This window comes from Sceloporus occidentalis, unplaced genomic scaffold, assembly GCF_023333645.1.
Source record: "Sceloporus occidentalis isolate IW3139 unplaced genomic scaffold, rSceOcc1.0.p SCAF_31, whole genome shotgun sequence".
Taxonomy (NCBI): domain Eukaryota; kingdom Metazoa; phylum Chordata; class Lepidosauria; order Squamata; family Phrynosomatidae; genus Sceloporus; species Sceloporus occidentalis.
Genome location: NW_028317011.1, coordinates 6,869,636 through 6,884,252, shown reverse-complemented (window position 1 = coordinate 6,884,252; position 14,617 = coordinate 6,869,636). Strand labels below are relative to the sequence as shown.

The 14,617-nt window shown below is 38.4% G+C and overlaps 1 protein-coding gene across 1 annotated transcript in view; it reads left to right on the top strand.

The window, feature by feature from the left end:
- Positions 1–14,617, top strand: part of SFMBT2 (Scm like with four mbt domains 2) — a 55,167-nt gene that overhangs the window by 5,893 nt on the left and 34,657 nt on the right. The gene's annotated exons all lie outside the window — the stretch shown is intronic.

The following is a 14,617-nucleotide window of genomic DNA, read 5'->3' as shown; positions in this document are numbered from 1 at the left end:
GTGGCACTCTATACCAGGGGGAAGAAGTAGAACCCTTGTACCCACCTCCCCAAAAACAGAATCCTTTCCAAGGAGGAGCTCATAGTCTGTAGGTAGGAGGCTGGCCCCCAGGACTCTCCAGGAGCCCAAGGCACGGAGGCTTCCATGAGAACTTATTCCCAAATAGACTAGCCAACAATCAAGGCTGATTCAGTAGAAGTAAATTCTCAACCCTACCATAGGTATGCCATGTTGTCTCTATACTAACTAACAAGACAAGAATGCCCTTTGATCACAGTCGCTTCCCTTCCCGAGTAGGTAACTACTCAGCTATTGTTGAAAACTCCCCTCCCATAATTATTGACTTTAAGAGAATTGTTGTCAATAACAGCCGGAAAAAAAAATATCTGCTGGTGTCCCCTACATGAAAATGAGTTTACATAAACAGTTTTAGCCTACTTGACTAAAATCCTGTTGTTCTGTTGACAACTGCATTCACCTTCAAAATAGTATCTATTGAGCAAATAAAGCCTGACTTAGGCTGGGTTAGAAAAACCAGATTGGCCCTAGCTTGGTGACCTACATAAACAACAACCAATAAGTAAGTAATTCATGGTCAGCAACTGGTAACATTGGTTGGCTTTTCATGGACATCGACCAAGTTTTTTTTTTACTGCTTCATATAAATTAGATATTAACCTTTTGATTTTGTGTGGGTGATTAGAACCGATAAAAATTTCTATTGAATTAGGTTATAAACCATTACATACACACTATATGGCCAAAACTATATGGACACCACTCCTAATTATTACGTTTAGGTATTTCGGCCACACCTATTGCTAACAGGTGTATAAAATCAAGCACATTGATGTGTCATCATCACAGACAAACACTGGCAGAAGAATGGGTCATACTGAAGAGTTCAGTTGCTTTAAGCATTGCATAGGATGCCATCTTTGGCACAAATCAGCTGGTGAAATGTCTACCCTGCTAGATCTGCTCCGGCCCTTTCTAAGTGTTATTATTATGAAGTGAAAGCACCTGGGATTAACAACAGCTCAGCTGTGACGTAGTAGATCACACTCACAGAGAGGGGCTGATGAGTGCAGAAGAACGTAGCATGCAAATATCACCTGCATCAAATAATACAGATTTTCAAACTGCCTCTTCAAGCAAGATCAGCATAAGCTCTGTGTGTCTGGAGCTTCATTTAATGGGCTTCCTTGGCTGAGCAGCTGCACACAAAGCGAAGATCACTGTGCAATGCCAAGTTTCGGCTGTAGAGATGTAACGCACATTGCCACTAGACTGTTATCTGGAAAAATGAATCACGCTTGACTATCTGGCAGTCTAATTAAAGATGCCAGGATAACACTAACTACTGGAATGCATACTGCCTACTGAAAAGTTTGGTCTGGGGCTGTTTTTTAGGATTTGGGCTAGAGCCCTTATTCCCAGTGAACAATAATGTCAATGCTAAGGCATTTGAAACAACTGTATGCTTACAACCAGGCCCTTTCATGTTCCAGCTTGGTTTTGCAAGTTTGATGTGGAGGAACTTGTGTGCCCTAGACAGAGCCAAGATCCTAACCCCCATCTTAAACACATATTGAATGAATTGTCTCTGACAGGAATTACAGGTGCTACAAATGAAACACAAAATTGTCACAGATAACTTGCAGCAGCAGAAGCTGGTGGAAAAATGCAAATAGCAGCCAGTCTGGAGGATATTGGCCTTCTGTTGCTGGAGGAACTTAGATTTGGTCAGAAAAAAGTCTCTTGGACAACAAAGAGCAGCTTGTGACCTGGGTTCTCCTGTATAATCCTCGGGCCATAGAGAGGTGCCTAACTAGGCAGTACATAAACTGTAGGTGGCAAATACCAGGGGGTCCAGAAGTTGGTAGGTCAAGGGGTGGACAAGACCTGTATACTGGTGGTGAACAAGTCAGAGGTCAGAGAGCAGAAGTATTTTTTGCCAGGATGATAGCCAAGGTCAAAACCTGGAGAGCAGACGTGTTTGTGGTCAGGACAATAGTCATGGTCAAAACCTGGAGAGCTGATGTATTCGCTGTCAGGACAATAGCAGAGGTCAAGACCAGGAGAGCAGACATATTCGTTGTCAGGACAATAGCCGAGGTCAGGACCGGGAGATGCACACATATTTATGATCAGGACGGTAGCCAAGGTCAAAACCGGGAGAGCTGAAGAATTTGTTGTCTGGAAAATAGCCGAGGTCAGGCCGAAAAAAAAAAAAAGGCAGTTCTCTGATGCCTTCTCAACATTTAAATAGCCCTCCAGTAAAACTTTGCCTCTTGGGTTGAAAAGAGATGGGAAACGCAAAACGGTGTCTGTCAAGAGCACTGATATACAATATATATATCAATGGTACTTTATAAAGCAAAACAGCGAGTAATTTAGAAAAGTCAGCTATGAATACATAACTTCAGAGGCTTTGAAGGTTTTTGACAGTCCACAATATGTACATTTTTTCTTTATGCCTAGAGCAGTTAAAGGAAATACAAGATATTATCTTTTACGAAAAAACCCACATTTGAATGTCAATGAATTCTTTCTTTTTTTTCTTCTGAAGTTGACTACCCAACATACTTTTAATTACTTCCTCCTTTTTTTTTTTTTTTTTTTTTTTAAGCAGAAAATTCTTTTGGGACTTGTATGATAAGAAATAGTTCACTGTCATGCACTTCTATGGAATCTGAATCAGCAACAGAGAACAAAAAACAACTACCATCAGCTATCTAATTGTATTTCCCTTAAGAATAAATGAACAGTTACCCTGAAAAACAGTGCTGTTGCGATGTCTTTTTGAGTGCGAAATTGGATGTGTGTTGTGAGCTGAGAGGGCACTCATACTTAAAAACATGTTAGCTTTGTCTTCCTTGTAATTCATATTATGAGGGACAGGCATTCAATATATATAACAAAATTCCAGCACAAAGTCTGAAAAGCAGTCAGAAATATTAGTTCATTAGGTGCTAATTTAAAAATTCTTAAATGGTGCCCCAGAATAATTTTTTTATAGATAACTACTATATATAATATTCATATGTGAAAGTGAAATGTCTGTCTTATTTTTGCAGTGAACCTAACAGAAAATATTTACATTAAAAAACTGATCTTGTAGTATGAACAGAATCTAATAATCAAATGTCAAATACCGTATTTGCTCGATTATAAGACGAGGTTTTTTTCAGAGCAAATGCTCTGAAAAATACCCCTTGTCTTATAATCAGGGTCGTCTTATTATCAGACCTCAAATAGTACTGGTGCGTCTGACTTCCTGGTGTGTAGTCGGGGCAGCGGATAGACGCCTACGCGATTCACGCAGGCAACTTATGCTGCAGCCGGAAGGAGGTGCCATTAGCAGCGGGGGTTGTCTGCGTCCATCGCATATAGGGGTATAAGGCATAAGACACATAGGGGGTCAAAAGGCATATCATGGGGCACAGTGGCATATAGAGGGTTAAAATGCATATCATGGGGCACAGTGGAATATATGGGGTATAAGGCATTTCTGGGGCAAGCCTGGGGGCAGATGTGCATAACTGGGGGGCAGGTTGGAAAATAAAAGGAAATAAAACCAAAAAATTTTTTCTCAATCATAGCTTTTATTAAAAAACATAGTTTACATAGTTTACGTGAATTAACATTTACTAGTAAAACTTTTTTCCTATAGGGTCATCTTATATTCAGGCTTTTTCTTTTTTTCCTAAATTAATATTCAGATTTTGGGGGGTCGTCTTATAATCGAGTAAATACAGTAACTGAAGCATACTAAGTGGCCAATTTTAGATTAAATAATTTATTTTCTAGTAAGTTCTATTTTTTTTTTAAATTTTGATTTTTTTTTTATTGTGCATATATGTTTCTGTCTTTGTGTTTAGACGTGTGTACAACTTCCTTTTACTTACTGAGCCATTGAAGAGAAATAATTGGATCAACGACCATATAATGTATAAAATGTATAACCAATGTCAATGGTTTCATTTATTACTTGGAATACTAAACCAATTAAATGGAATTCACCAACCATAAAATTTATAATTATAGATATAGATATTATTTTCTAATGAAACCATTACATATTAGTGAATGCTGGAGAAGTGTGTAGTTTGGATCTATGGATATATGTATAATGTTTGGATATATAGCTCTTTATAAAATATTACTTCATTATAGCCAAATCCTACCTACAATGTAATCTTTGTTTTGAGAAGGAGCAGCACCTTATTCTTGCACGCTAAAAATGTTCTGTAAGTTGAGGATAGAGAGGAGAAATAATAAAATTGCAAGACTTTTGAATGTAGTGTGGCAGAGCATACAGAAAATGAATTAAAATAATTTTAATCCTAGTTGATTTGAGCCCCCAACCTCAAAGATTATGGTTGAAAGATCATTAAATACTGCAATAATCATGAGACGTGCTGAAAGTATTAGAGGTATTATTGCTTGGCTACATACACATACAAAATTGATACGCTATATAATTTACCATATAAAGTATTTGTCTGTTACTACAGGAAACTTAGACATCAGGTCTATATCATACATATGTACATAGGGGTATTACTAGTGACCACAGAACCCAAATTATCCAGGGCTCTCCCCAACAGATGGTATGTGCCATCATTGCCCCCAAACAACTTGTCTGTGCCTTCTTTGCCCCTTGCACCCCCTTCCAACATAGGGGGTGCAAGGGGCAAAGAAGCGGTGCGGTCTGGGTCAGAAGGGCTGTTTCTAAACTATTTTAAATCGGTACAAGGAGAAACAAACCCTGTAGTTACACCAGTGTATGTACACATTAACTTGAATTTGTACACAGTTTGCACTTAGTATACATATCTACATTGTTGGGTGTTGCGCTTAAGATTTTGCAGTAAACAAATTTAACTGTGACATTAATTTAGTAAATGGAATTCATAAGTCTTTTAAAGCTGATGAATATCCTACAGAAACCCCAGGGAAACATTTGTAAGAGCTTTAGGTGTGATTTCTAATGAAACTGCAAGCCTGAGTTTCTGTAAAGTTTTGACACAAAAACACCTGGAAGTCTTACTTGGCAGTATCGTAACTTAGATGCAAATGCATGAACGTATGCCTTTACACGTTTGTATCTGGCAAGTAGCATCTCTTTTGTTTTATGCATCCCCCTCTTTGTGTCTGTTCAGCATAAATACAGAGTTTCATTGCCGTTACCCTAATGGTGCAATTAGTAATCCTTTTTACTTGTAATGTGCTGTTTCTTTTGGGAGACAGTTACGGCGAGCCACACATATAAGGAGCGAATCAAGGGAAAAAGCTTTAAATGTGGAGCAACCGCAATGGAAAGTCCCTGCAGAACGCTGTACATACAGCATTTGGCACTCGAATTGCTTTCAGAAATACGTGGGACTTTTCAGTGACGGGAAATCACTACATAACAGTAATGCCTGTGTTTTCTTCACGTTTGTGTTTTCTTCATATGTTTTGCTAGACTGTATATTTCATACAAAGCAGGAAGTTACTTGTTGCTGTATTTTCTGAAAGTTTTAGAATCTACCTTTATCATTTCCCGTAGAAGCAGTATATTAATTAATTATGGGGCAACCCGTTTGAAAACAGCAATGGCCATACTGTTTTAAATGTCCATATGAAACATTATATGTATATATTTATACATTTCCAAATTAATTGCTACATTCTTTACCCCTAATTTCATTCAAGAAAATAAACCAAATATATTATTCGCTCGACTCTACAAAAGTAAGCAACCACACTTTTCTCTTCTGCTAGGATAGACACAATTGAAAAGACTTGTTTTACATGGTTGCTATAAAAGGAGGAACTCCCACCAAATATTTATATAGATAGATTAAAAATAAGATGTTTTTTGAAACAGCTTTTGCATTTTATAATGTTTTCAGGCAGCGGTCTATTAGCCATATGCTAATTCAAGCTCTATTATCTTAGTCCAATATACTAGACAAACACCCTCAATCTTTATCGTGCGGTAAACACACTAGAATGGCTAATCTTCTAGATGAACATTCCGACTAATGAAAGTCTACGTAGGAAGGGGCTGCTTGGCATTACCGTAAAGAATCAGCTCAGTGTAGCGATGTGATGATAACAAGAAAAAGAAGGTGCACACACTAAAATTATGCAAAAAATACATTATTTATTAAAACAGTAAAGTAACAATGTACAGAAAGCGTAGAGGGAGCTGTACAGTGGAGATCCTCAAATGTTTCGGTGAGATTAATTTTTTCTGATTATGTAGAGAAAGTCACCCAAAATATAACTTGACTGCCAACGATGGCAGCCTCCATGAAATTTATTGGAACAAACAGAATTTTTTTTAATGAGACTTCCCTTTTAAGATTTAACACAACACAACTAGTTACTAGAATATATGCAATCATAAAATCATCCAACGTTGCACATTGGGTGACTACAGACATTTCTGTATCTTGCTTTTATGATTTTGTATATAGATAGAAGCTGTTTCTGTTGAAGATTCTGCAGACAAGATAAAGAAACGCCAGTCAAGTATCAAAACATTGTGTTGATTGCTACAACAGAAGATAGTTATTGCTTGATTGCCTGAAGCCAGTGCAGTTCAGCGAAGAAGTAGACCGTACTCTGTCATATTCTTAAAAAGTGATTTCATGTGCAGTGCTGAGCCTCAGAGGGTAGACTTCGCTAAAGATAAACTGAAGGAGAGAAAAGCATCTGAAAATGTTGATTGTTAGCTACGGGCAATGATCCTCCATAGTAGCCGTGCCTTTAAACTAGGATTATGTGGCTCAAATATAACACAACAAAATGCTATGTGGAAACGGAACATTTTCAGCAAGGATTTCATTTGGTATAATTTGTTGCAGTTTGAACTGTTCTACCCTAGGTTAGGTGCTGAAATTACAGAGAGATACTTTATGTGACTGCCACTTGAAGGAAATAATTTATCATTTTCAACAGTTCTTTATGATGATTATTTAATTATTGTCAATGGTTTTGCTTCTCAGCCAAACTGCCCAATGTCAGCTTTGATAGACATAGTTTATTATTAAACTACATGGACTAATATGAAGTAGTATAAGTTTTTCACATGACATTATTGCGTTTCTTGATAATTTGATCATTAAAATAAATAAAACCCTGATGTCAGTCCTACTCCATGAAAATGTAGGTTAAATATGTTTTAAGATTCCAATCTTAGTAGTATGGTATACAGAAAATCAAGTTTAAAAAAATATATATATATATTTGACTGTGCAGCTGGTGATGTTTAGAATATAAGTCATATATATACCACCCCGGGGCTTGTACAGTCATAATAATGTAACTTTAATTGCTATACTGCAATTTTCTGTGTGGCACAAAGGAAACTACTGCAACTTATCATTGAGAAAAAGTGCATGGTCAACAATTACTTTTCTCTTCATCTTTACATTTATCTGCAGCACACATGTACAGATCATTTTATGTTTTATGTAAAAGCTGAATCTGCAATGCACAGGGCTTTATGCATCTGATTTCTCACAAAGCCCTATAATTTAATTCCCTATTTACTGTTGCCTTTATTGAGCGTGAGATGGATAGGTGTATTTGCCTCCCAGCTTTCATGAGATAGACATAAGGCTATCCTGAACGTAAGACAAGAGTAAGCCTAAGACCAAGTAAGGTTTAACGTAGAACAGCAGATAAGAAAAATAGACAAGCTATGTGCATTGTCTGTCCCTCAACTTCTCGTTGTCAATCCCACTGCTTCTTCCCACCTCTGTTTGAGTTTACACTTCCAAGTTTTTATTAAATCTTTTACAGTCCTGACATTTTAGTTTGAGCCCCTCCTACCAACTAATTGACATTCATTTAACAATATACTATGCAAGTGTTTAAAGCATATTTTGTTGCTTAAAATGCTCATCTTAAGACTCTTAATGGGTCATCCTTCCCTCTATGCTATAATGGGGTTGGAAGTCATCCACTTTCTGTATACAAAGATTTTTTTTTAAGATTGTATACACAAATGCTACTTGACAGTATGTTTTGTAGATACCCAAAATGCAGGCATCAATGATTATCATCGACAAACTTCATTTTTACAAATCACTAATGACCGCTGAAAACAAAATGGTCTTCATATCAACAAGAACCAGACAATTTTATTAGTCATGTAACGTGTAATTAATGGTAACATTTACAAAACTATTGTGTATATCTGTAAGCATATTATGTGATCTTCTGAAACTCAATAGATAATGACAACATGATTGCCATAGAGCTGCAAAGATGTCATGTTGACTTGAAATAAGGTTACTGTTAAAGTCAAATGAAGTGATTATAGAGAGACCTATTCTTGACAGTTGCAACATTTTGTATTACTTGGCTTCCAGCAGGAAAATTATTGCTTCTGTCATAGAAGAATTGAATTACAACCCCTGGCCATATCGTGCACCTGAACCACAACACACCTCTGGATCTTAAAGGGCCGTTATTAAATTTTGAGATTTTCACTAAATGCTCATTTATGAATGTTGTAGTGCTTTATCTCAAATTCAATGAATTCCTGTTTTGGCTGGTGCAATGCCAAAGGATTGGCTCACAGAATAAGAAAATCATATCAGTGGAAAACAATAATATTCATTTGGAATTCCAAATGAAATATTTGTGTTGTGAGTTAAATTTTACAGATAACAATAGAAAATCTTACTGTATAGAAAGTGGCAATGGTCTCTTCTAAAGCTAATTGTGCTAATCCAAGTGTGCGATTTTAGATGCAAAGAAACATTATTCTTGGGCTTATTTACTAAACTGTGAGTGTGAAAGGCCATTTTAGCCCCAATTTAATTTATTGGAGGTTGTAGGATCACAAGGGAAATGTGTACTTTACAGAAAAGGCAGTACCTACCCAGAATAGACTGAAGTGCTAAAGGCTAATATAGCAAAGGTATTCCTGGATTTAAAGAAGAAGTAAAATATGTAGAAGGTAACCGAAGTGGGCAGACCAGATGGGCCAGTCCATGCTGTCACATACTATAATTGGACATTTTGATTGAAGATTAGTCATTAAATGGTATCATATGCTGCAATACAGTAAATATTAATGCATTTTGTATGTCTAAATACTTACAAATACTATTCTAAGAACAATTCTGAGTAATTTGACATACAGTCTTGTGCATTTCCTTTTATGTCTACCTAGCATTCTACATGGATTTAGAGAAGAGAGTGTTTTGGTATCAGCTTCTATAACATGCATAGCCAGGTGTGAAGGCATATTTTGAAATCTGGCATTTTCTCTTTTTAGCAACAGTAGGTGCCATTGTGTTCCAGAGGCAACAGCACTTCCATGTTTCAAATGCAGCAGACAAAGGTGAGTACTGCAACAAAGGCACATGTGGAGTTTGTAGATACTTGTATGTTACCGTATTGGCTCGGATATAGGCCACACCCGAATATAGGCCGCACCCTAAAAACATTTCTCAGTAAAAAAAAAACACTTAGTGGAACAGATATGCTGCCACTCTGCCCCCGCGAGATATGCTGCCACTCTGCCCTCCCCAGACATGCTGCCACTCTGCCCTCCCCAGACATGCTGCCACTCTGCCCTCCCCAGATATACTGCCACTCTGCCCCCCCGAGATATGTTGCCACTCTATCCCCCCCTGAGATATGCACTCTGCCCCCGAGATGTGCCCCCCCCGAGATATGCTGCCACTCTATCCCCCCCTGAGATATGCTGCCACTCTGCCCCCAAGAGGTCCCCCCCTAGACTTACCGGTGCAGACTCCCCGGGGTCTTGCAGGGCCGGCGGGGGACAGCTACGCAGTACGCGTATTCAGCTTCCGGTGCTGGCACTTCCGCCGTGGGAAGTGCCGGCAAGGAAGATTGTTAGCGTACATCGCGCAGACGTTCACCGGCTGCGGCGATGCAAGCGTTAACAACCCCTCGCTGCTGGCACGTCTGCACGATGTGCTTTAACAATCTCCCTTGCCGGGACTCCCCCCATGGGAATTCCCGGCAAGGGAGATTGTTAAAGCACATCGTGCAGACGTGCTGGCAGCGGGGGCTGTTTACGCACATCGCCGCTGCCGGTGAACGTCTGCGCGATGCTCTTAGACAACCTCCCGTGCCGGCACTCCCCCATTGAAAGTGCTGGCAGGGGAGGCTGTCTCAGTGTATCGGAGAGTAGGATGCAGGTCCCCTGCACCGCTGCGGGGATCTATATCCTAACCCTGCCCGGCGCCCGGAACTGCATGTCCCGGGCTTCGGGCGCTAGACCCCGAATATAGGCCGCACCCCCACTTTCAAGACTTAAAGTGGGGGAAAAAAGTGCGGCCTATATTCGAGCCAATACGGTATTTTCATGCATGACAACAGCCCCTTATTATAGCTTCCCCTTCCACTATTCCAATCAAAAAATTATTGTATTTTCTGTATCTGCTTTAAAATTACTTTTTTTTTTATTATTTTTATCATTATGCATTTTTTTTTTACTTTTTTTTTGTGATTAATTCTGGCAGTGGGCTCCTTTTAATTTAGTATGATGTGCCACACAGTAATATACATTGAGTGAACAGCAACAAAGTCATTGTATGAAAAGTTGTATATAGTTTGTATATGCACACAGAGAAATAAACTGTAAATGTAACATTTTTAATGCTAACAAATAGCAAATAGCTATTTATCAAGTATCAGGGATGTAAGGCTCTCAATACAAGCATTTATAGACTAAAACAGTAGTACCGTATTTGCTCGATTATAAGACGAGGTTTTTTTCAGAGCAAATGTTCTGAAAAATACCCCTCGTCTTCTAATCGGGGTCGTCTTATAATCAGACCTCAAATAGAGGTCTGATTATGCGACTAAGATCCAGATCCCCCTCACCGCTGCAGGGGACCTGGATCCTCCTGTCTCCCCCCCCATTTAACACCCCCCCACACACACTTACCAGTGCTTCCTGCTGTATTGCCGGGGCAGCGGGTTGACGTCTACGCGATCCGCGTAGACAACGTCCGCTGCAGCCGGACGGAGGTGTGGCTAGCAGCGGGGGTTGTCTGCGTCCGTCGCACATACCTTCCCCGGCTGTCAGAGATCAGAGTTCCCCGCACCGGTGCCACACTCTGATTCTCTGACAGTCGGGGAAGGTATGCACGACGGACGCAGACAAACCCCCGCTGCCAACTCCACCTCCTTCTGGCTGCAGCGGAAGGGGACGTCAACCCGCTGCCCCGGCAATACAGCAGGAAATTGGAAGCACCGGTAAGTGTGTGTGTGCTTGTGTGTGTTTGTGTGTGTTAAATGGGGGCATAGGGCATTTCTGGAATGCCTTATACCCCTATATGCCACTCTGGCACTTAGGGGGTTAAAAGGCATATTATGGGGCAGAGTGGCATATAGGGAGGTATAAGGCATTTCAGGAGGCAGAGTGGCGTTAAGGGGGCATTTAATAGAGTTAATATTCAGATTTTGGGGGGTCGTCTTATAATCAGGGTCGTCTTATAATCGAGCAAATACGGTACTTGAAGTGTGGTTCCCAACCTCCTGTCCTTCAAGGACTCTTAAACATGGTCCTTGGAATTATACAGAGTGTGAAAGAGAGCATGCCTCTTGAAAAATGCCTGTTTTTTGGGGCTTGCTTAGTGTTATTTGTATGCATTTTATTGTTTGGTTATTGTAATTGACCCCACTTGTGAGTTTGTCCTTGGTACCCAATTGATTTTAAAAGTAGCCCCCAAGCACAAAATATTGAAGAACCTTGAGACAAATGAATTTATCTCACTCATCATTTCTCACTGCATTCTTTCATGTCTCATAGATCGCTTTACTTGCAGCTTCTTCCTTACTGTCTTCTTCATTATCAAAGCACAATATGGCCTTTGATAGAAACATAAAAATACTTCAAGGGTTTAAAAATTAGAGATTTACAGGCAAATGTCATTATAAAGTATGTCTTCACTAGGCTGGTAGATACACTATATGGACAAAGGTATTGGGACACCTGATAATTACACCAAGAGGGACTTTTATGACATTGCAATCTAAATACATGGACATCAACATGTAGTTGCAGCTATAACAGCTTCCACTCTTCTGCGAAGGCTTTCCACAAGATTTTGGTTCTGTAGGAATTTTCGCCCCCTTCATCCAGTAGAGTATTTGCAAGGCCAGGCACTGATGTTGGATAAGAAGGCCTGGCTTGCAACCTCTGCTCTGGTTCATTCCAAAGGTGTTTGATGGGGCTAAGTTCAGTGGTTTGTGTGGACCAGTCAAGTTCTTCCACACCAAGCTCATCCGGCCATGTCTTCATGGACCTTGCTTTGTGCACTGGGGCACAGTCATGCTGGAATAGAAAAGGGCCTTCCCCAAACTGTTCCCACAAAGTTGGAAGTGTAGCATTGTCCAACATCTTTTGGTATGTCCCCTTCAGCTTTTTGGACAATGCTATGCTTCCAACTTTGCAATTTACATTTAACTTGTGTAATATGTAGATGTCTCCACATGGCTAGAATTCTTCTATAGTTATTTTGTACGTATTTTATTAATGCACTCCTAAATAACAATCAACTCTAACAATAACAATCTAATCTCTTAAATTTATGCATTTCTAAATGCCTAAAAGAAGCCTTTAATTCACACAGTGCATCATACCTAGCAACAAATGTAATTAATACAGCTGTGAATATTAACACCTTTAATTCATACAGTGCACAGAACCACCCAGCATATTTAATTATAATGTGATTTAGACAGCCCTGCTTATCCCATTCAGCACTTAACCCTTGATTTACTGTGTTTTCCCATTTTTATAATATATAAAGAAAACAACCCACACATTTTTAATGATTTTATATTAAAGTAAAATAATTGAGTTGAGCAAAACACCCCGAAATATATTACTATAAGCATATTACATATTATTATTATTATCATGCATGACAGCAGGGATCACACAGTTTTTTGACCTGCAGTCACTGGGAACCATCAGGTTATCCTTCTAACTTTGTCCTTTCACATTTAAAGCATATATGAAATCTTAAAAGTGCTGTTCCCCTTATTGATTTTAAGTGTGTTGGGTAAATAAACCTTGGTGAATCTGACTTCATTTCATTGAACATAACTGTAACATTTAAGAAGCTTTTCACTCTTGTGTCTGCTTTTGTCCCACATGATAATTAAGCATTCCCTCAAAAATTATTTCCTCTTAAAAACTTAGAAAACAGAACCTTGCAGTCCCATTATTATTATTATTATGTTAAATTATAAAGACATTTTGATGATGGAGGAGTTATGGATCTCTTCTTATCTGTGCCAACAGCATATTTACTCATTATGTCTTGTTTCTATTATTTCTCTATTTTGATTACATATTGTCTGTGTTTTGCTCAGAATTTCTATTCTAGAAATATTTTTTTCCCCTTTAGTAAGGAACACAAAGCACCTTAGCACAAAACGCTGCAAAATATTACAAATTGTTTAGTAGGACCAGAAGAAAGACGCATGGATGTATTTAACTTTTAAACCATGACGTCAACAGTGTGCACACAGAAAATGGAATTAAGAATTCACATGTCATTAGATCAGCCACCATGGTTATCCTACCTCAACCACGGGTAATATACAGTAGCTGTAGTTGGATTTATTATTTTATTTTTTACAAAAAAAGAAATAGCAAATTAAATAAAATGGTAACTTAAAAAGTTGTGTTGCAATTGCAACTGCAGGAATCAAGAACAAGGGGTATATTAGTTCGGTGATGTGCAAATCACTCATTAAATTATAGATTTTCTCAAAGGAAAGGTATTATTTCACCTAATATTGCACCGTCACATTGTGTTGACGTTTGCTTACTGTGTGTGTCACATTACTAGTGTCCAACACATCCTGAAGTCAGTAATAGGACTCAGGGAAAATATGTCAAGTGATAGCAAAACAAATCCATCATTAGTACTTAATAACACTTAAGTGGTTTTCAAATGCTTAGATGGTGTGAGCAGATCAGTTACCAAACCTGAGAATAAACAACTTATAAAGATTTATCAGCTATCACAACAAGATAATAATAAAACAAAATATGTTAAATTATTCAAAGAATTAGTTGTCAGCTATTTTATATTAGTTATTAGACCATAACAAACTCTATATATCTTGTGTTAACTTTGTTTTTATTTTTAACTAATATTGATATTATTTCAATATAAAATATTTAATCATAGCTACGGATGAAAATAAATAGGCTAAATAGGGCTGGGAAGTCAAATGCATGGTAGGACACTTTAACAATGTGTGGCATTTGATGGATTGTGCTTGGTTACAGCATCTTTGGCGTCCTCCATCTTTAACTAAATCACTCAGCGTAATTGCTTACACTGGTTTATATGACCCTTTGTCTACCTCTGGTCTTAATGGTTAACCCTTGGATGACTACTTGCCTACACTGGTCTTAAGAGTTTTATCACTTTGCACACCCCTTTCATAAACATTTTTACTGGTTTTACATGTTTTTGGGTTGTGAATGAATATGTGTCATTCAATCTGTCTCTTTTGTTTGGGGGGTGTTGTTGATAGCAGTCTAATGCCTCATACAGCCTCACAATCAAATAATGATTTTGAAAATATTTTTTCAAAAAGGCTG